The sequence below is a fragment of the Rhinoderma darwinii genome (genome assembly GCF_050947455.1).
Source record: "Rhinoderma darwinii isolate aRhiDar2 chromosome 3 unlocalized genomic scaffold, aRhiDar2.hap1 SUPER_3_unloc_4, whole genome shotgun sequence".
NCBI classification, from domain to species: Eukaryota; Metazoa; Chordata; class Amphibia; order Anura; family Rhinodermatidae; genus Rhinoderma; species Rhinoderma darwinii.
In genome coordinates this window covers 314935-335821 of record NW_027461747.1, presented here as the reverse complement: position 1 = coordinate 335821, position 20887 = coordinate 314935, and the positions used below count along the sequence as shown (strand labels likewise).

At 42.8% G+C, this 20887-nt stretch overlaps 4 non-coding genes across 4 annotated transcripts; all 4 read right to left on the bottom strand.

Moving 5' to 3' along the window:
* Positions 1 to 6434: 6434 nt before the first annotated feature.
* On the bottom strand, positions 6435 to 6506 carry TRNAD-GUC (transfer RNA aspartic acid (anticodon GUC)). The gene has a single exon. It is a non-coding gene; the product is annotated as a tRNA-Asp (tRNA).
* A 183-nt stretch (positions 6507 to 6689) lies between these two features.
* Positions 6690 to 6761, bottom strand: TRNAQ-CUG (transfer RNA glutamine (anticodon CUG)). Its single transcript has one exon. It is a non-coding gene; the product is annotated as a tRNA-Gln (tRNA).
* Positions 6762 to 8078: 1317 nt separating this feature from the next.
* Positions 8079 to 8150, bottom strand: TRNAQ-CUG (transfer RNA glutamine (anticodon CUG)). The gene has a single exon. It is a non-coding gene; the product is annotated as a tRNA-Gln (tRNA).
* Positions 8151 to 14679: 6529 nt separating this feature from the next.
* TRNAQ-CUG (transfer RNA glutamine (anticodon CUG)) lies at positions 14680 to 14751 on the bottom strand. The gene has a single exon. It is a non-coding gene; the product is annotated as a tRNA-Gln (tRNA).
* Between the last annotated feature and the right edge of the window lie 6136 nt (positions 14752 to 20887).

Below are 20887 nucleotides of genomic sequence, written 5' to 3'. Positions count from 1 at the left end.
CAGAGAGATCAGAGCCCGTACAGTCGTTGTGCTAATTAGAGTTAACCCCTTGATCACAGTTCCCCCACTGTGATCTCTCCCATTGTATAAGGGAGTTGTTTTTTGAAAAAAAATCCTAAAACAATAAAAAAAAAGTGGTTATTCAGTGTCAATTTAGTCTGTGTCAGTCAGCATCAGACCATCTGTGAGTCCTTGTCAGACTGTCTGTCAGTCAGTCCGTTAGTGTCAGTCAATTAGCATCAGTCAGTCAGTGTGGGATTGTCAATCAGTCAGCGCCAGTTAGTCATTGTATTTTTGTCAGTGTAGTTTAATCAGTGTTAGTCAGTTTTAGTATCGAAAAAAATATTAGTGTATGTCAGTGTTTATGTTCAGGTTACACCTGCATCTGAATCTAATTGATTGCCCCAACCTCCAACACCCCCCAAGTACCGGACTTTACTGCTGCTGCAGTGGTCCAAGTACAGACAGCAGGTCTGTCAGAAATATAATTTTTCCCAGCTGTTCTTTTGTGACAACCGTGTCAAAAAAATTGTTGAGCAGACAATTCTTTGTGCTCAACAATGTATTGCTGCTAACAGTGGCGTAACTATAGGGGTCGTAGCGGTCACAATTGCGACCGGGCCAAGAAGCCAGGGGGGCCCACGGTCCCCCGCACCACAACAATGAAAAGTTACTATAGTAACTGGGCCTATGTAATAAACTACACGGGCCCCTGTTACTATAGTAACTGACAGTACTTACACCTCTTCCTGGAGCGCATTGGAGGTTCTGACGCCACAGCGCTGTGCGCAGCACATAACGTCACGACACTATGCGCTTTGCACAACATCCCGACACTTGATAGAGTGAGGACCTGCGGCCAAAGAGGAGGTAAGTTTAATTTGTGTGTTGCTGAAGCTGATCGGTTGGGGTCCGACACCCACCAATCAGCTGTTTTGAAGGGGTTGCAGCCGCTCGTACAAGCGCTACTTCCCCTTCATTTCGATCACTTTCTTACACTGAATCACCGACACGGACGTGTCAGCGATTCACAGTGTGAGCAAGTAAGGGAAATGAAGGGGAAGCAGCGCTCGTACGAGCTCTGCACCCCCTTCAAGACAGCTGATTGGCGGTGGTCCCTGGAGTCTTACCCCGACCCATCAGCTATTGATGGCCTATACTGAAGATAGGCCATCAATGTTTAGGGACTGGACAACCTTTAAAGCCTACCGTGTGTTAGGCTTAGATACAGGGCCCCAGCTTATACTGCATAAGAATACTGTCTGCTGGACCCTGTATCTAAGGCTTAGATACAGGGTCCAACAAACAGTATCACACATGCACATGGGCCCTGTATCTAAGGCCCTATTCACATCACTGCTGCCCTTCCGTTGAGGGGTTTCGTCTAGTTAACCCCTCAACATAAAGGCAAACGGAAACCTTAGCTTCCGTTTGCATCACCATTGATCTCAATGGTGATGGAAACTTTGCTAATGGTTTCCGTTTGTCACCGTTGTGAACGGGTTCTGTTGTTTTGGCGGAATCAATAGCGCAGTCGACAATGCAAAACAACGGAACCCTTTCACAGCGGTGACAAACGGAAATCTTTAGCAACGTTTCCATCACCATTGACATCAACGCTGAGGGAAGCAGAGGTTTTAGTTTGTCTTTCTGTTGAGGGGTTAAAGAGGCTCTGTCACCAGATTTTGCAACCCCTATCTGCTATTGCAGCAGATCGGCGCTGCAATGTAGATTACAGTAAAGTTTTTATTTTTAAAAAACGAGCATTTTTGGCCAAGTTATGACCATTTTTGTAGTTATGCAAATGAGGCTTGCAAAAGTCCAAGTGGGTGTGTTTAAAAGTAAAAGTCCAAGTGGGCGTGTATTATGTGCGTACATCGGGGCGTTTTTATTACTTTTACTAGCTGGGCGCTCTGAAGAGAAGTATCATCCACTTCTCTTCAGAACGCCCAGCTTCTGACAGTGCAGATCTGTGACGTCACTCACAGGTCCTGCATCGTGTCGGCACCAGAGGCTACAGTTGATTCTGCAGCAGCATCAGCGTTTGCAGGTAAGTCGATCTTACCTGCAAACGCTGATGCTGCTGCAGAATCAACTGTAGCCTCTGGTGCCGATGTGGCCGACACGATGCAGGACCTGTGAGTGACGTCACAGATCTGCACTGTCAGAAGCTGGGCGTTCTGAAGAGAAGTGGATGATACTTCTCTTCAGAGCGCCCAGCTAGTAAAAGTATTAAAAACGCCCCGATGTACGCACATAATACACGCCCACTTGGACTTTTACTTTTAAACACACCCACTTGGACTTTTGCAAGCCTCATTTGCATAACTACAAAAATGGTCATAACTTGGCCAAAAATGCTCGTTTTTTAAAAATAAAAACGTTACTGTAATCTACATTGCAGCGCCTATCTGCTGCAATAGCAGATAAGGGTTGCAAAATCTGGTGACAGAGCCTCTTTAACTCGACGGAACCCATCAACCGAAGAGCAGCGGTGATGTGGACAGGCCCTTACTAATGTTTTGTTTTTTTGTATTTTTTCTTTACAAGTTCGGTTGTTGGACTATGTCGGATTCGATGATGGCTTTTTTATTCTCAATAAAATGGTTAATGAGGGTTGTGTGGGGGTGTTTTTTTTCAATAAATATATATTTTCTGTATTTGTATTTTTTTTTTTACTTTATCACTACCATCTTTCTAATGGCCACTGACAGGTTGACAGCGTCCATTACTAAGGCTGGACTTAGTGTTAGCTGGTGAAAAGGCTAATACTAACCCCCATTATTACCCCGGTACCCACTACCACCAGTGGTGCCAGGAAGAGCCGGGTACGATCCAGTACCCGACTATCTGTAGTGATGGTTGGGATTAGGACGGCCGCAGGCTGGTATTATTAGGCTGGGAAAGGCCAAAAACAGTGGCCCTTCCCACCCTGGTAATGCTAGCCTGCTGTGGCTATGTTGTATCTGGCTGGTTATGAAAAATGGGGGGGGGGGACCCATGTCATTTGTTTTATAAATAATTGGACAGCACGATGTGGGGTTCCCCCATTTTTATAACCAGCCAGATACAACATAGCAGCAGGCTAGCATTACCAGGGTGGGAAGGGTCACAGTTTTGGGCCTTCCCCAGCCTAATAATACCAGCCTGCGGCCGCCCCAGTGGCCCTCCGTCACTACAGATGGTTGGGTACTAGATTGTACCTGGCTCTTCCTGGTGGTGCTGGGTACCAGGGTAATAATGGGGATTAGTGTTAACCTCTCCATGTCTAACAATAAGTCGTCCCCCCTTAGTAATGGGCGTTGTCAATCAGTCAGCATCTATTATTAAGTTGATAGTTATAAAGTTTAAACAAATACAAAGACAGATAAAATATTTTATTGAAATAAAAATTACACACAACCCTCGTTATCCATTTTATTGAGAATAAAAAAAACGCAGTTATCGAAGTAGTCCTCAAATCTGAAGTAGTCCAACAACCGAACTTGTAAAAAAACACAAACACACAAAAATAATTAGTAACACATCAAAAAGGAAAATAATTCTTATACTTACCTTTCCTGGGTCCAGCGCTGGAGCTGCAATGTCAGCGAGCTGGGCCCTATATCTAATCCTATAATGTGTTATACTGTCTGCTGAGCCACTGTATCAAATCCTATCATGTGTGATACTGTCTGTTGAGCCACTGTATCTAATCCTATAATGTGTGCTACTGTCTGCTAAGCCGCTGTATCTAATCCTATTTATAGCTATAGGGTCGTAGTTCTATAGATATGCTGTCTCATATATATATATATATATATACATGCACATATTCATAGACGCACAAATTTATTTTTTTTTATGGGGGGGCACATGTTTTGGGGCTATTCCCCCTGATGTTTTAAGTCCTTAGTGACACCCCTGGCTGCTAGTGCTGCATTGTTGGATCACTTAGGAGACCCAGTGATGCAGCTGAAAGCTGCGGGCCATCGGCCATGAGAAGTTTGGGGGCAGGGGGCCCAAGAAGAACCTTTGCATCGGGGCCCATGAGCCTTTAGCTACGCCCCTCGCTGCTAACCAATATTTTTTGTATTTGCTGCCTTTACCGACCAGGCTTCCGAACAACCAGAAAACTGGTCATCACACAAGAGTATGTATTCATATACGCCTACCTTTGGTAGCTGAATGTAGTCAATCTACAGTCGCTGAAACGTATAGTCTAGCTTCGGGGGTGTATTTACCTGGTACATTGGTTGCCTTACCTGGTTTATGCCGTGCACATACCATGCAACCCTGAAAAAAATGTGAGGCCATGTTATTAAATCCGGGTGCCACCATACAGTATTTACTAAAGCGCACATGGCGTCCGTGAACACGTGATTAGGCACGTGGACCAATTGTACTATCATGGCGTATAGACTTCTGGATAAGCACCATTTGTTCCCCACTGACCAAGTACCTCCTCCTTGTGTGACTCCCTTCTCCATCCATATCTTTTTTTCTGTGAGAGGGGCTTGGGTCTGGAGGATTCTCAGCAGTTCAGGACTGACCGTGCTCACTGCTAGTTGATATACCCAAGTTCAAGCTCTTGTAGAGCCACAGCTTTAGCTGCTCGGTCATCAACTTTATTACCTATTGCTTCTGAAATCGTGCTTTGAGTGTGAGCCTGCACATGTTAGCAGCATTTTTACAATTCTGCTTAGTATATTCAGGTGTATAAAAATGACAAAGCTCCCTCACGGGGAATAACCCGGTCTCCCATGTGACAGGTGGGGATACTCACCACTATACTAAAGAGGAATTGCTTTGAGAATTTTGGGTGTTATTCCTCTCATACAGGGTATGAGTACTAGAGTTAGGTCCAGAATTATTTGGACAGTGACACAAGATTTGTCATTTTAGCTGTTTACCAAAACATATTGAATATATAGTTATATAATCAATATGGGCTTAAAGTGCAGACTCTCAGCTTTAATTTGAGGGTATTCGCATCCTAATTTGAGGAACGGTTTAGGAATTACAGCTCTTTAATATGTAGCTGCCTCTTTTTTAAGGGACCAAATTGGACAACGATCTCAAAAGCTATTTAATGGGCTATTCCCTCGTTAATCCATCATCAATTAAGCAGGTAAATGGTTTGGAGTTGATTCCAGATTTTGCATTTGGAAGCTGTGGCTGTGAACCCACAACATGAGATCAAAGGAGCTCTCAATGCAAGTGAAACAGAACATCGTTAGGCTGAAAAAAAATGAAGAAATCCATCAGAGGGATAGCATAAATGTTAGGAGTGGCCAAATCAACACTTTGGTACATTGTTGAAAAAAAAACAGCGAACTGGTGATCTTGTGAATGCCAAAAGGCCCGGACGTCCACGGAAGACAACAGAGGTGGATGATTGCAGAATCCTTTGGTGACCGTGAAATGGTGAAGAAAAACCCTTCACAACATCTACCCAAGTGAAGTGTTCTCTCCTGGAAGTAGGTGTATCAGTATCTTAGGGTTTGTGCACACACACTAATTACGTCCGTAATATACGGACGTATTTCGGCCGCATGTACCGGACCGAACACAGTGCAGGGAGCCGGGCTCCTAGCATCATACTTATGTACGATGCTAGGAGTCCCTGCCTCTCCGTGGAACTACTGTCCCGTACTGAAAACATGATTACAGTACGGGACAGTTGTCCTGCAGAGAGGCAGGGACTCCTAGCATCGTACATATGTATGATGCTAGGAGCCCGGCTCCCTGCACTGAGTTCGGTCCACTACTTGCGGCCGAAATACGTCCGTCAATTACGGACGTAATTAGTGTGTGTGCACATACCCTAAGTCTACCATAAAGAGAGCACCGGTATTAAACGACTATCACACAGCAAGGCAAGCTCCGCCCCCCATTTTTGGCGGTTTTTAATACATGAATGTAAACCATATTGACCTAAATTTTACATTAAAACAAAGTAAAATATGTGATGAAAAAACAATGTCAAAATGATTTAGATATGTAAAACCATCAGCGAGTTATTCTCAGATAAAGTGAGACATCAGATTTAAAATATCTGTCTTCGTCCTGATGGGGTTAAACAAATTTTGTCTTTTGTTTTCATAATATATAAGGCTGTTCATGCAAAAGGGTAACTAAACGTTTGACAAGATTCTGACATGTCATAGTAACATGTCAGAAGTTTTGATTGGTGGGGGTCCGAGCACTGAGACCCCCTCCAGATGCTAAAATGAAGCGACAAAAGCGCTTGTGTGAGCGTAATTAAAAAACACATTGTGTAAAAAGAAAGTCAGCTCAATTATTTGACGTGTAAATATTCCTGTAGTCAATGTTGTCAATGAATGTTATAAGGGAATTTTTTTGGTACAAAATATAACACTTTTTTTTTTTTTTGCAGTTACATGTTTTTGTTTCAAAAACATGTAACTGCAAAAAGGATGAAAAGGACAAATCTCCCCGTCGGGGAATTGAACCCCGGTCTCCCGCGTGACAGGCGGGGATACTGACCACTATACTAACGAGGAATTGCTGCAAGAACTCTGTGTGTTATTCTTTTTGTCTGTGCCTGCCATATGTGCACATGCATTCTGGGCATTTCATAACTCATAGACTACAAAGAAGAAAGTCGCACATTCACAGCCACCTCTATAACTAATTATGTCATTTGTTTTCATAATATAGAAGGCTGTGCAAGAAAAAAAAATGCCAGGTCCCACCGAGATTTGAACTCGGATCGCTGGATTCAGAGTCCAGAGTGCTAACCATTACACCATGGAACCTTAAAAAATGCCTTTTCTGTATGCAGCTGACTCCCTACTCCAAAGACCAGGAAGTAACACTTTAGTTGTTCAACTTTAAAGGACCAGTGTCACGGAAAAAACATTTTTAGATAAATTTGCTTTTAGTGTTTTATTTAAAAAAAAATTATTTGTGTGTTTGTGTTTTACTTTTTTTTATTTTTTTACTTTTTCTTGTCTATGGGGGTTGCCATTTTTTTTTTCCATCTCTGTATGTGTCGATTAACGACACATACAGACATGGAATACGGCACATACAGCCCCATAGTGAATGCGAATGGGGCCCGTTCCATCCACTATGCTGTACGCCGTCTGTGTGGGAACGGCGCATGCGCCGCTCCCACACAGTCCAAATTGAAGGTCTTCGGCCGAGCGACGTCCGGCGCCATTTTCTTGTGGACCGGAAGCCGCGGCCGGACAGTAAGATTACTACTTCCGGACTTGTGCACTTGGAGCGGAGGGAGCAGACAGCGGACAGACCGGAGGGAGCGGCGGCGGCAGGAGCAGGTAAGTTAGGTCTGTGTATGTACGTGTTTTACTATGTGATTACTACTGTATGTTAACCTACTACACTGTGTGTTAGCTCAAAAAATGGCGACACACAGTGTAGGAGGTTTGACCGTTCAATCCCCTCCTTTCTCCTGGCACTAGCCAGGATAAAGGAGGGGGGATTCTGTGAGCTCACTAGAGCGAGTGAGTTTTCTCAAATTTTGCAGCATAAAGCAATGTGGTTGCTTTACCACATGCAATGCTGCAATTTTGGCCATTGCTCCATCTAGTGACCAGCACTGGGAAAAGTTATAAATTAGAATCTAATTTATAATATTTCCTGACTCGTGAAAAAATTAGAACAATGTTTAATCACTTATACACTAACTGTTTAACAAAAAATAAATAAAAAAAATTTCTAGCGACACATTCCCTTTAATGCCCTCATGAAGATATAGATGCTCATGGTCAGATCCCAGTTTTAAAATAGTGCATCATCTGTCCTGCAACATGTATGCGGTTGAGGGTAGATGGTATATTCTGCACTTATGAGTATAGTTATTGCAAGCAATACCTTTCTATTGAGATACTCACCGCTATACTAACAAGGAATTGTTACAAGAGGTCTGTGTGTTATTTTTCTCATTATATTACAGGCTATGAGTACTATATACTGGATTCTGCATTCTGGACATGACATAACGTATATAAAAGTCGCACATGCACAGCCACCTCTCTAACTAACTAATGTCATTTGTTTTCATAATATAATATATATAAGGCTGATCAAGAAAAAAAAAAAAAGAAGCCAGGTCCCACCGAGATTTGAACTCGGATCGCTGGATTCAGAGTCCAGAGTGCTAACCATTACACCATGGAACCTTGATAAATGCCTTTTCTGTATGCATTACGATCTCGCATGTGACAGGCGGGGATACTCACCACTATATTAAAGAGGAATTGTTACAAGAGCTTTGTGTGTTATTCCTCTCATTATATTACAGGGTATGAGCACTATATACTGGAGTTGGCAAGTTGATGCAGTGATTTATTCTTCTTGCCATATTTGCACATCCATTCTGGGCATGTCATAACTCATATAAACTACAAAGGAGAAAGTAACACATGCACCGCTCTAATTTTGTCATTTGTTTTCATAATATAGAAGGATTGCTTAATTCAGAGTGCTAACCATGGAACCTCCATAAATTCCTTTTCTGTACGGTATTATTTAGTCACTTTGTGGTTATGGTGTGGCAGTATTATTCAGCAACATTATAGGGGTATTATTCTGTCACTATGTGGTTATGATGAGGCGGTATTATTCAGTAACCATATGGCGGTATTATTAAGTCACTATGTGGTGGTATTATTAAGTCACTATGTGGTTATGATGTGGCGGTATTATACAGTAACCATATGGTGGTATTAGTAAGTCACTATGTGGTTATGATGTGGCGGTATTAATCAGTATCCATATGGTGGTATTATTAAGTCACTATGTGGCGGTATTATTCAGTAAATATATGGTGGTATTATTAAGTCACTATGTGGTTATGATGTGGCGGTATTATTCAGTAACCATATGGTGGTATTAGTAAGTCACTATGTGGTTATGATGTGGCGGTATTATTCAGTATCCATATGGTGGTATTATTAAGTCACTATGTGGCGGTATTATTCAGTATCCATATGGTGTTATTATTAAGTCACTATGTGGTTATGATGTGGTGGTATTATTCAGTAACCATATGGTGGTATTATTAAGTCACTATGTGGCGGTATTATTCAGTAACCATATGGTGTTATTATTAAGTTACTATGTGGTTATGATGTGGCCGTAATATATAGTAACCATATGGTGGTATTAGTAAGTCACTATGTGGTTATGATGTGGCGGTATTATTCAGTATCCATATGGTGGTATTATTAAGTCACTATGTGGCGGTATTATTCAGTAAACATATGGTGGTATTATTAAGTCACTATGTGGTTATGATGTGGCGGTATTATTCAGTAACCATATGGTGGTATTAGTAAGTCACTATGTGGTTATGATGTGGCGGTATTATTCAGTATCCATATGGTGGTATTATTAAGTCACGATGTGGCGGTGTTATTCAGTAACCATATGGTGTTATTATTAAGTCACTATGTGGTTATGATGTGGTGGTATTATTCAGTAACCATATGGTGGTATTATTAAGTCACTATGTGGCGGTATTATTCAGTAACCATATGGTGTTATTATTAAGTTACTATGTGGTTATGATGTGGCGGTATTATTCAGTATCCATATGGTGGTATTATTAAGTCACTATGTGGTGGTATTATTCAGTAACCATATGGTGGTATTATTAAGTCACTATGTGGTTATGATGTGGCGGTATTATTCAGTAACCATATGGTGGTATTAGTAAGTCACTATTTGGTTATGATGTGGCGGTATTATTCAGTATCCATATGGTGATGGCGATCCTGTGAGCTAACTTACCCCAAGTTGTCACAATGTATATAGATAATTTTTTTTGTGTGAGAGGGGGGACATATGCTTTGGGGCTTACAACACTACTCGATGTGCTAGAAATCAGCGATGCAGTTCACTGCATACAGCTTTTTGAATTGTCTGCATTATTGATACAGTAAGGCCTCATGCACACGACCGTAGCCATGTGCACGGCCGTGAATTTCGGGTTGGCTGGCCGTGGAGTGTCACCCGCAGGCTGCCCGAAAATCACGGGCGCTTGCACATTGCCACGGCCATTATTTTCTATGAGCCTGGACTGCAGAACAAGGCCGTAATAAGACATGTCCGTTCTTTCTGCGGTCCATGCACGGACCGTGAAAACCATGGTTGTGTCCATAGGCCCATAGAAATGAATGAGGCTTCAATTCTCACGTGTGTTTTCGGGGGAATTGCGGCCGCAAAAGCACATTCGTGTGCATGGGGCCTAAGGGTGTGCTCACATCAGCATTTGGTTTCTGTTGATGGGTTCCGTCAGACGTTTTCCTCGGTGGAAACCATCAATTCCATTTGCATTGCCATTGATTTCAATGGTAATGCTTCCGTTGCAAATGGTTTCCATTTGTCTCCGTTCCGTAAGGTTTCCGGGTTTTATTTTGGCAGAGTCAGTAGCGCAGTACAATATGCAATGAAAGAACAATATTAGAATTACTTAAATATCTAAAACCGTCAGCGAGTTATTCTCAGCTAAAGTGACACATACCAGATTTAAAAAATCTGACTTCGTCATATAGCTCTAAAATGGCTCAGTCCTGAAGAGGTTAAACTAATTTCGTCTTTTGTTTTCATAATATACAAGACTTGTCATTGGAGAAGAAAAAAAGGTCCCACCAAGATTTTAACTGAATATATGGAGGTGTGTGAGGTTATATGGAGGTATAATGTTTTTTTTTTTGTGATGTTTGAGATTAAATGGAGTGGGTAGCCTTAAAGGGGTTTTCCAATACTTTTTTTTATTTTTTAAATCAATGCAATGTTCCTCTATTAATATATTAGTGCACTCTGTCTAGCTTTTTCTTGATAATAAATGGTTTTAGTAACATTACTCCCTATTGTTTACCTGGAGAGGTTTGTTTTGCTCAGTAAGTTCATTCCTCTTCTCTTCCTGTGTTTCTCCTCCCTGCATGCACTGCTCTAGTCCCAGCATGCAATGTGCATGCAGCAGTGCACTTGCTCCGCCTACTACACCCAGCTCTACTAACTTCTGCAATCCCAGTCTTCATTTTGGTGCTCTCATTCTATTACTGCTAGCACAAGCTGAAATCACTGGATATCTGCGTTTTTAAACAACACTGACCCTATATGATGATACGTAAAGTTTGGTCTTTATAATTATACGTTTTCTAAATGTATATTAACTGTTTATACAGTCTTAGCTTTAAATACTGTATTATATATATATATATATATATATATATATATATATATATATAAAATAAAAAAAATTGAATTCTAACATGTGAATTGGGATAAAAGGAGCAATACCTGTGGATCGCCGCTGCATCCTGTGTCGGAGATTCACAGTGAGCAAGAAAAAACTAAAGGGAAGCAGCGCTCCTAACTAGCCATCGATGAAAAATAATTCCCCTTCATGTAACTCTGCTACCTGTCAACTGAAAAGTCATCCACCACAGGGAAAAATGTTAGTCCATCATGTCTGATTCCCAGGTGTTTCTTTGCGGTACTCCTCTGTGTGGAAACATTTTTCACTCTGGCAGCTGATTTTTCCATTGACAGGTAGCAGAGTTACACAACAGGAAAACAAATTCCCCATCATGTAACTCTGCTACCTGTGAACTGAAAAGTCATCGGCTGTTTGAAGGGGGTGCACCGCTCGTATAAGCGCTGCTTCCCCTTACTTCATCACACTGTGAATCGCTAACTAGTTCGTATAGAAGCGAAGTATTGCCTAATTATTTTTTTTGGGCTTCCAGTTCAGTTCTGAAGTGGCTTTGAGGGGCCTATATATTAGACACCCCTATGAAACACGACATTTTAGAAACTAGACCCCTCAAAGTATTCACAACAGCATTTAGAAAGTTTATGCACAAAATGTTTTACCAGAGAAACGCAACTCAATACTTATTGTCCAGATTCTGCAGTAGAAATATCCCACATGTGGCCCTCGGGCGGTAATGGACTGAAGCACCGGCCTCAGAAGCAAAGGCGCACCTAGTGGATTTTGAGGCCGCCTTTTTATTAGGCACCATGTCCGGTTTGAATAGGTCTTGTGGTACCAAAATAGTGGAAACCCCCAAAAGGTGATCCCATTTTGGAAACTAGACCACTTGAGGAATACATTGTAGTTTTCTTGGGGTGCATGCAGCTTTTTGATCAGTTTTTATTCTATTTTTAAGTGGCGTGGTGACTAAAAAACAGCAATTCTATTGTTTTTTAATTCTATTTTTGTTACAGCGTTCACCGTGCGCTATAAATGACATATTCACTTTATTCTATGGGGCGATACGATTAGGGCTCATTTACACGAGCGTATTATACGTTTTTGCAACGCGCGTCGCAGGGACCTATGTTACTCTATGGGGCCGTGCAGACAGGTACGTGATTTTCACGCAGCGTATGTCCGCTGCGTGAAACGCACGACGTCCTATATTTGTGCGCTGTTCGCGCATCACGCACCCATTGAAGTCATTGGGTGTGTGAAAACCACGCATGTCGCACGGAAGCAATTCCGTGGGACGCGCGTGATTCACGCAACAGCACTGTAAAGGATGAATGAAAACAGAAAAGCACCACGTTCTTTTCTGTTTACAAACATCCAAACGGAGTGTCATAATGATGGCGGCTGCGCGAAAAGCACGCAGCCGCGCATCATAAAGGGCTGACACACGGAGCTGTTAAGTGCTTTTTGCGCACGCAAAACGCCGCGCTTTTTGCTTGCACAAAACGCACACGCTCGTGTAAACTCGGCCTTACGGTGACACCAGATGTTTATAGTTTTTTTATGTCTTATGGCGTTTGCACAATAAAATACGTTTTGTAAAAAATCATTCACTTTTTGTTACCTTATTCTAAGAGCCAGAACTTTATAATTTTTCCATCAATAAAGCCGTGCGAGGACTTATTTTTTGCGTAACGAACTGTAGTTTCCATCAGGACCATTTTTCGGTAAATGCAACTTTTTGATCTATTTTTAATACATTTTTTGGGAGGTGAAGTGACCAAACAATTGTGATTTTGGTACGGTATATTATTATTTTCTTTTACGGCGTTCACCGCGCGGGATAAATAACGAAATAATTTTGTAGTTCAGGCCGTTACGGACGCGGCGATACCAATTATGTATCGTTTATTTATATATTTTTATTAATAAAAAAGGACTGATAAGGGAAAAAAAGGGGGATTTTTTTAACTTTTAATTTCTTATTTTTACACATCTTTTTTAACTTTTTTTTTTACTTTATTACTTTGTCCCACTAGGGGACTTGAGGGCAGGAGGCCCTGATCGCTATTCTAATACACTGCACTACATCCGTAGTGCAGTGTATTAGAACTGTCAGCTATTCACTGACAGCAAGCATAGTGGGTCCTGACTTTGTCAGGACCCACTAGGCTTCCGTCGATGGCATAGCCGGACGCCTTTGTTTGGTGTCCGGTTGCCATAGTAACCATCGCCGGCCGCTATCGTGTAGCAGGCAGGCGATGGTAACTTAACCCCTAAAAACCCGCGATCTCTATAGAACGCGGCTTTTAAGGGGTTAGACAGCGGGGACACAGCGATCGGTCCCCGCTGTAGGAGCTGCGGCAGCTGCTGTACGAGACAGCAGCTGTCACAGCTCCTGCACCTGTCGGGAAGACGGCCGAAACGGCCGTTATTCCTGCAACTTCGTATACACACCGCTACACACCTTCAACCTTGCGCATGCGCAGTGTAATATACACGGCCGCTGAAGACGCAGCCACATAATTTCACAGAGCATGCGCGGTGGAGTGTGTTCACCACGCATGCTCTAATTCAATAAAGAAGCACGTGGTACGGTTACGTCATTTTTGACGTAACCGTACAGTGTGAAAGCCGGAAACCGGAAGCAAGGCAGAAGACCAAATGGACGGGTCTGCACAGGAAGTGCAGATTTTGCATTGCTAAGGGGACGGCGACGGAGGAGGATATACGACGCTACAGCCATCTGATGAAACGTAAGTACATTGGAAAGTTATATCTTTTTCATTGTTTTATTTAAATAAATGTAATTTTTTAGTTCCGGAATACCCCTTTAAGGCCTTGTTCACATAGCGTTTATTTGACCAGTAATTTGGTGTGTTTTACGTACTGAAATACGCCTCAAAAAGCGCTTGATTAAGCTTCCCATTCAAATCAATGGGAATGCGCGCCATAAGTATGTCATGCTTTTTTTTACACGAGCGTAATTAAAAAACGCATCATGTAAAAAGAAAGTCAGGTCAATTCTTTGATGTGTAAAATGCTCCAAATGTTCCTGTAGTTAATGTTGTAAGTGAAGGTTATGAAGGAATTTTATTGTCACAAAATAGAAAACTTTCTGGTAAAACAAAATATTTTTTTTTGCTGTTACGACACGTTTTTGTTTCGCAATTCTGTTTATTATATTTATGTATATGAATAGAAAAACCTCCCTGTCGCAGAACCCCTGTCTCCCGCATGACAGGAATTGTTACAAGATGTCTGTGTGTTATTCTTCTCATTATATTACAGGGTATGAGAACTATATAGTGGAGTTGGGAAGTTGATGCAGGGATTTATTCTATTTGCCATATGTGCACATGCATTCTGGGCATGTCATAACTCATATAAACTATAAAGGAGAAAGTGGCACATTCAAAGGGGCCTCTCTAACTAAGAATGTCATTTGTTTTCATAATATAGAAGTCTGGTCAAGGAAAAAAAAAGCCAGGTCCCACCGAGATTTGAACTCGGATCGCTGGATTCAGAGTCCAGAGTGCTAACCATTACACCATGGAACCTTGATAAATGCTTTTTCTGTATGCAACTCACTCCCTTTTCGAAAGACCAGGAAGTAACCCTTTAGTTGTTCAACTTTAAAGAGACTGTCACCACATTATAAGTGCCCTATCTCCTACATAATATGATCGGCGCTATAATGTAGGTGACAGCAGTGCTTTTTATTTAGAAAAGCAATCTATTTTTACCATGTTAGGAGTGATTTTAGCTATATGCTAATTCGTTTCTTAATGCCCAAGTGGGCGTGTTTTTACTTTAGACCAAGTGGGCGTTGTACAGAGGAGTGTATGATGCTGACCAATCAGCGTCATGTACTTCTCTCCATTCATTTAGTCAGAGCATAGTGACACTGTGTTGTTCACTATGTGCTGTCTTATACTGATAGATTAACGTTACTGAAGTGTTTTGACAGTGAATAGATATTCCTTCCAGACAGGACGGGATGTCTAGTCACAATCCCGGCACTTCGTTAACGTTTCTGTGGTACTTACAGCAGAGCAAGCGTAATCTTGCGAGATCACGCTGTAAATGACAGGTTACAGCGATGTTACGCTTTGCTCTGCTGTAAGTACCACAGAAAAGTTAGCGAAGTGCCGGGATTGTGAATAGACATCCCGTCCTGTCTGGAAGGAACGTCTATTCACTGTCTAAACACTTCAGTAACATTAATATGTCAGTATAAGACAGCACATAGTGAACAACGCAGTGTCACTATGCGCTGAGTAAATGAATGGAGAGAAGTGTATGACGCTGATTGGTCAGCGTCATACACTCCTCTGTACAACGCCCACTTGGTCTAAAGTAAAAATACTAAAGCTAAACCAGGGTGGGAAGGGCCACTGTTTTTGGCCTTCCCCAGCCTAATACTACCAGCCTGAGGCCGACCCGGTGCCTGACCGTCACTACAGATGGTCGGGTACTGGTTCGTACCCGGCTCTTCCCAGTACCCCTGGTGGCGGTGGGTACCGAGGTAATAATGGGGGTTAGTGATAGCCTCTGCACCTGCTAACATTAAGCCCCGCCTTAGTAATGGGGGTTGTCAATCAGCCAGCGGCCATTACTAAGGCGGTGATAATAACGTTTAAAAAAATTCAAGCACATAGAAAAAATATTTTATTGAAATAAAAAAACAACCCCCATTAACCATTTTATTGAGAATAAAAAAACGCTGTCATTGAAGTAGTCCAACAACCGATTTTGTAAAAAAACACAAACACACAAAAATAATCAGTAACACATAAAGAACCAAATTATTATTCTTACCTTTCCTGCGTCCAGTGCTGTCGCCGCAATGTCAGCAAGCTGGGCCTTATATCTAATGATGTGTGATACTGTCTGCTGAGCCACTGTATCTAATCCTATCATGTGTGATACTGTCTGCTGAGCCAATGTATCTAATCCCATCATGTGTGAAACTGTCTGCTGGGCCTTATAGCTAATCCTATCATGTGTGATACTGTCTGCTGAGCCACTGTACCTAATCCTATCATGTGTGATACTGTCTGCTGAGCTGTTTATCTAACCCCATCATGTGTGAAACTGCTGGGCCTTATATCTAATCCTATCATGTGTGATACTGTCTGCTGAGCCAGTGTATCTAATCCTATCATGTGTGATAATGTCTGCTGAGCTGTGTATCTAATCCCATCATGTGTGATACGGTCTGCTGGGCCTTATATCTAATCCTATTATGTGTGATACTGCCTGCTGGGCCCCTGTCTCTAATCCTATCGTGTGATACTCTCTGCTGAGCTATGTATCTAATCCCATCATGTGTGATACGGTCTGCTGGGCCTTATATCTAAACCTATCATGTGTGATACTGTCTGCTGGGCCACTGTATCTAATTCTATCGTGTGATACTGTCTGCTGAGCCAATGTATCTAATCCTATCCATAGTTGATGGGGTTGTAGTGCTATAGATATACTGTCTCCTATACACACATACATTTTTTTAGGACGGACACATATGTATTGGGGCTATTTCCCCTGACATTTTAAGTTCTTAGTGACGCCCGCAGCTGCTAGTGCTGCATTGTTGGGTCACTTAGGAGACCCAGCGATGCAGCTGAAAGCTGCGGACCGTCGGCCATGAGAATTTTGCGGTGGGGGGCACAATAAAAACTTTTGCATCGGGAGCCATGAGCCTTTAGCTACGCCCCTGCTGCTGTTACCTACATTATAGTGCCCATCTCCTTATGTAGGAGATAGGGCACTTATAATGTGGTGATAGAGTCTCTTTAATGCCCTCATGAAGATATAGATGTTCATGATCAGACCCCAGTTTTGAAACCACTGAGTGTTCAAGATTCGCTGCATATGAGGCAAACTGAGGTCTGATTGACTTCCCAACTTGCATAGTCTTCTAAATCTCCCACGTGTCTCAAATGTGACATTGTAGGATAATAATATATCATCAGCCACCTTTCTAACTTGTCTCCTCTCTGAAGTGCTGAACTGATCAGACATTTATGGAATATCTTGTGGATATGCAATAAATATCTTAGATGGAATAGAAGCATTCTGGATAAAACTGATGGTCAAGATCTACACAAGACATAACACAGTAAGGGCCTGTTCACATTTCCGTTCCGGGGTTCCGTCGGATGGTTCCGTCGGGTGAACCCCGCAACGGAAAGTGAGAGTGACAGCACAGCTTCCGTTTCAGTCACCATTGAGCTCAATGGTGACGGAAACATCGCTAATGCTTTCCGTTCGTCACCATTCCGGCAGGCCCTACGGGTATGTTCACACGGCAGCGTCCATTACAGCTAAAATTACGGTGCCGCTTTTTGACAGCGGCGCGTAAAAAAAATGACCGTCGGCACAGAACATCGTAAGACCCATTCAAATGAATGGGCAGATGTTTGCCGACGCTTTTGAGCCACATTTTTGGACGTAATTCGGGGCTAAAACGCCCGAATTACGTCCGTAAATAGTGTGTGTGAACCCAGCCAAACAGTTTTCCCTGAATTGCTCCCATACACTGCATAAAATAGAACTCATACAGCCCCACAGTACAATAATGTGCCAGACACAAAATGCCTCCAGTACTGGTGCCATCAGTTGGTTATATGATGTTGCTTCATGGTTGAGATATTTGTGTTGTAACTCCGTACACAATTTTCTGTCACTTTCTGTTTCTCATCAATATACACAATTATTTGTCATTCTACTTTATATGGTATTAACAGCTCTTCCCCTCAAAAATATGTACACCTAACGTTCACTCTCCTCTTTATAGTACAAAGTACACAGGATGTCTTCAGACTCTGTAGATATCTTCTAAGAGCCTTACCAGATCTTCATCATTTGCTTTGTGCTCCTTTCTGCTAGTCACCAACAGGGCCGGCGTTAGGTGGGAGCAAACTGGGCAATTGCCCAGTGGCATAACTACCGTTGTAGCAGCCATAGCGGCTGCTACAGGGCCCAGGCTTGAGGCCCTGTACCGCCCACCAACACGCACCCTATATGCCTGGTGGCACGGCTAGCAGCCGCTATGGCTTCTACAGCGGTAGCGACGCTACTACGGGGCCCACGCCGCCGAGGCTTTAATTTGTATTGGCCGGGCAACACATGCCCTCTCATGCCGGGGGGCGTTGCTAGCACCGGAGGGGGCCCCGGTGCTAGCGACTGCCACCCCCTCTTGCAGTAATTGTTTCTGCATCTATAGCACGCAGATACAAATACAAGCATTAGCGCTGGATAGACGGGCACGTTCTGTGCCCGACCATTAGGCGCATTACAATGACGTTGAATGGCGGAGCAAAATGACTTGCCCCGCCAATCAGAGCCTTTCAATTACGCTAGCGGCGCCATGATGTCATCGCACCGCTTCCATGCTTGAAAGGTGCTTATTGATGTGTGGCACTGTATACAAGGGGGCTGTGTGGCTCTTTATACAAGGAGGGGTTGTGTGGCACTATACACAAGGGGGTATTATTCAGTAACAGTACGGGGGTATTCAGTCACTATGTGGCTATGGTGTGGCGGTATTATTCAGTAACAGTATGGAAGTATTATTCTGTCACTATGTGGTTATGGTGTGGCAGTATTATTCAGTAATAGTATGGTAGAATTATTCAGTCACTATGTGGTTATGGTGTGGAGGTATTATTCAGTAGCAGTATGGGGGTATTATTCAGTAACAGTATGAGGGTATGATTCAGTCACTATGTTGTTATGGTGCGGAAGTATTATTCAGTAACAGTATGGGGGTATTATTCAGTCACTATGTGGTTATGGTGTGGCGGTATTATTCAGTAACAGCATGGTGGTATTAGAAAATATAGAAGGATTCCTCCAGCTCACCAGTATGTATGTCCAGATTTGGACTGCGCACGGATTCACGTGGCAGCACACGGTACAAACCCAGCAAAAACTGTAGAATTTGATCCAGTGCTGTTTAATTAAACATGGTGTGGCGGTGTTATTCAGTAACAGTATGGTGGTATTATTCAGTCACTATGTGGTTATGGTGAGGCGGTATTATTCAGTAAAAGTATAGGGTATTATTCAGTCACTCTGTGGTTATGGTGTGGCGGTATTATTCAGTAACAGTATGGGGGTATTATTCAGTCACTATGTGGTTATGGTGAGGCGGTATTATTCAGTAACAGTACAGGGGTATTATTCAGTCACTATGTGGCTATGGTGTGATGTCATTATTCAGTAACAGTATGGGGGTATTATTCAGTCCCTTTGTGGTTATGGTGTGGCAGTAATATTCAGTAACAGTATAGGGGTATTATTTAGTCACTATATGGTTATGGTTTGGTTCTATTATTTGGACCTTATATTGTGTTATTATTGGTAATATTGGTCTTATAATAATGAGTTGTGTTCAGTAACAGTATTATATTTCATCTGGTATAGAGGTACGATTTAATAACTATTTTTAATAACACAAATCTGGCTTCGTCATAAAGCTCTAAACTGGCTCAGTCCCTGAAGGGGTTAAAAAAATGTGTCTTTTGGCTGGTCATTTAAAAAAAAAAAAAAATCAGGTCCCACCCAGATTTTAACTGAATTTATGGAGGTGTGTGAGGTTATATGAAGGTATACAGGTTTTATAGCAGTGTTTGAAATGAAATGGAGTGTTCACACAGCGTTTTTTTGACAAGTAATAAGGTGCATTTTACACGCCGAAATACGCCTCAAAAATCGCTTGATTAAGCTTCCCATTCAAATCAATGGGAAAGAGCGCCATAAGCAGGGGCGTAACTAGGAAAGACTGGGCCCCATAGCAAACTTTTGACTGGGCCCCCCCCCTCCCCTGGGTGTTACACAACCCCCCCTTGTAGATAGTGCCTTTTTTACTGCCCCCCTGTAGATAACGCCATACAGTCCCCCCTGTAGATAACGCCATACAGTCCCCCCTGTAGATAACGCCATACAGTCCCCCCTGTAGATAACGCCATAGAGCCCCCCTGTAGAGAACGCCATACAGTCCCCCCCCTGTAGATTACTCCATACAGTCCCCCCTGTAGATAACACCATACAGCCCCCCTGTAGATAACGCCATACAGCCCCCCCATGTAGATAGCACCATACAGCCCCCCTGTAGATAACACCATACAGCCCGCCCTGTAGATAACGCCATACAGAGTCCCCCCTGTAGATAACGCCATACAGCCCCCCCTATAGATAACGTCATACAGTCCCCCCTGTAGAGAACGCCATACAGCCCCCTCTGTAGATAGCGCCATACAGACCCCTCTGTAGATAACTCCATACAGTCCCCCCTTTAGAGAACACCATACAGACCCCTCTGTAGATAGCGCCATACAGCCCCCTTTGTAGATATCTACAGGGGGGCCTGTATGGTGTTATCTACAGGGGGGACTGTATGGCGTTATCTACAGGGGGGACTGTATGGAGTTATCTACAGAGGGGTCTGTATGGCGTTATCTACAGGGGGTCTGTATGGCGTTATCTACAGGGGGGTCTGTATGGCATTATCTACAGGGGGGGCTGTAAGACGTTATCTACATGGGGGACGGTATGGAGTTATCTACAGAGGGGGCTGTATGGCGTTATCTACAGGGGGGACTGTATGGCGTTATCTACAGGGGGACTGTATGGAGTTATCTACAGGGGGGGACTGTATGGCGTTCCCTACAGGGGGGCTCTATGGCG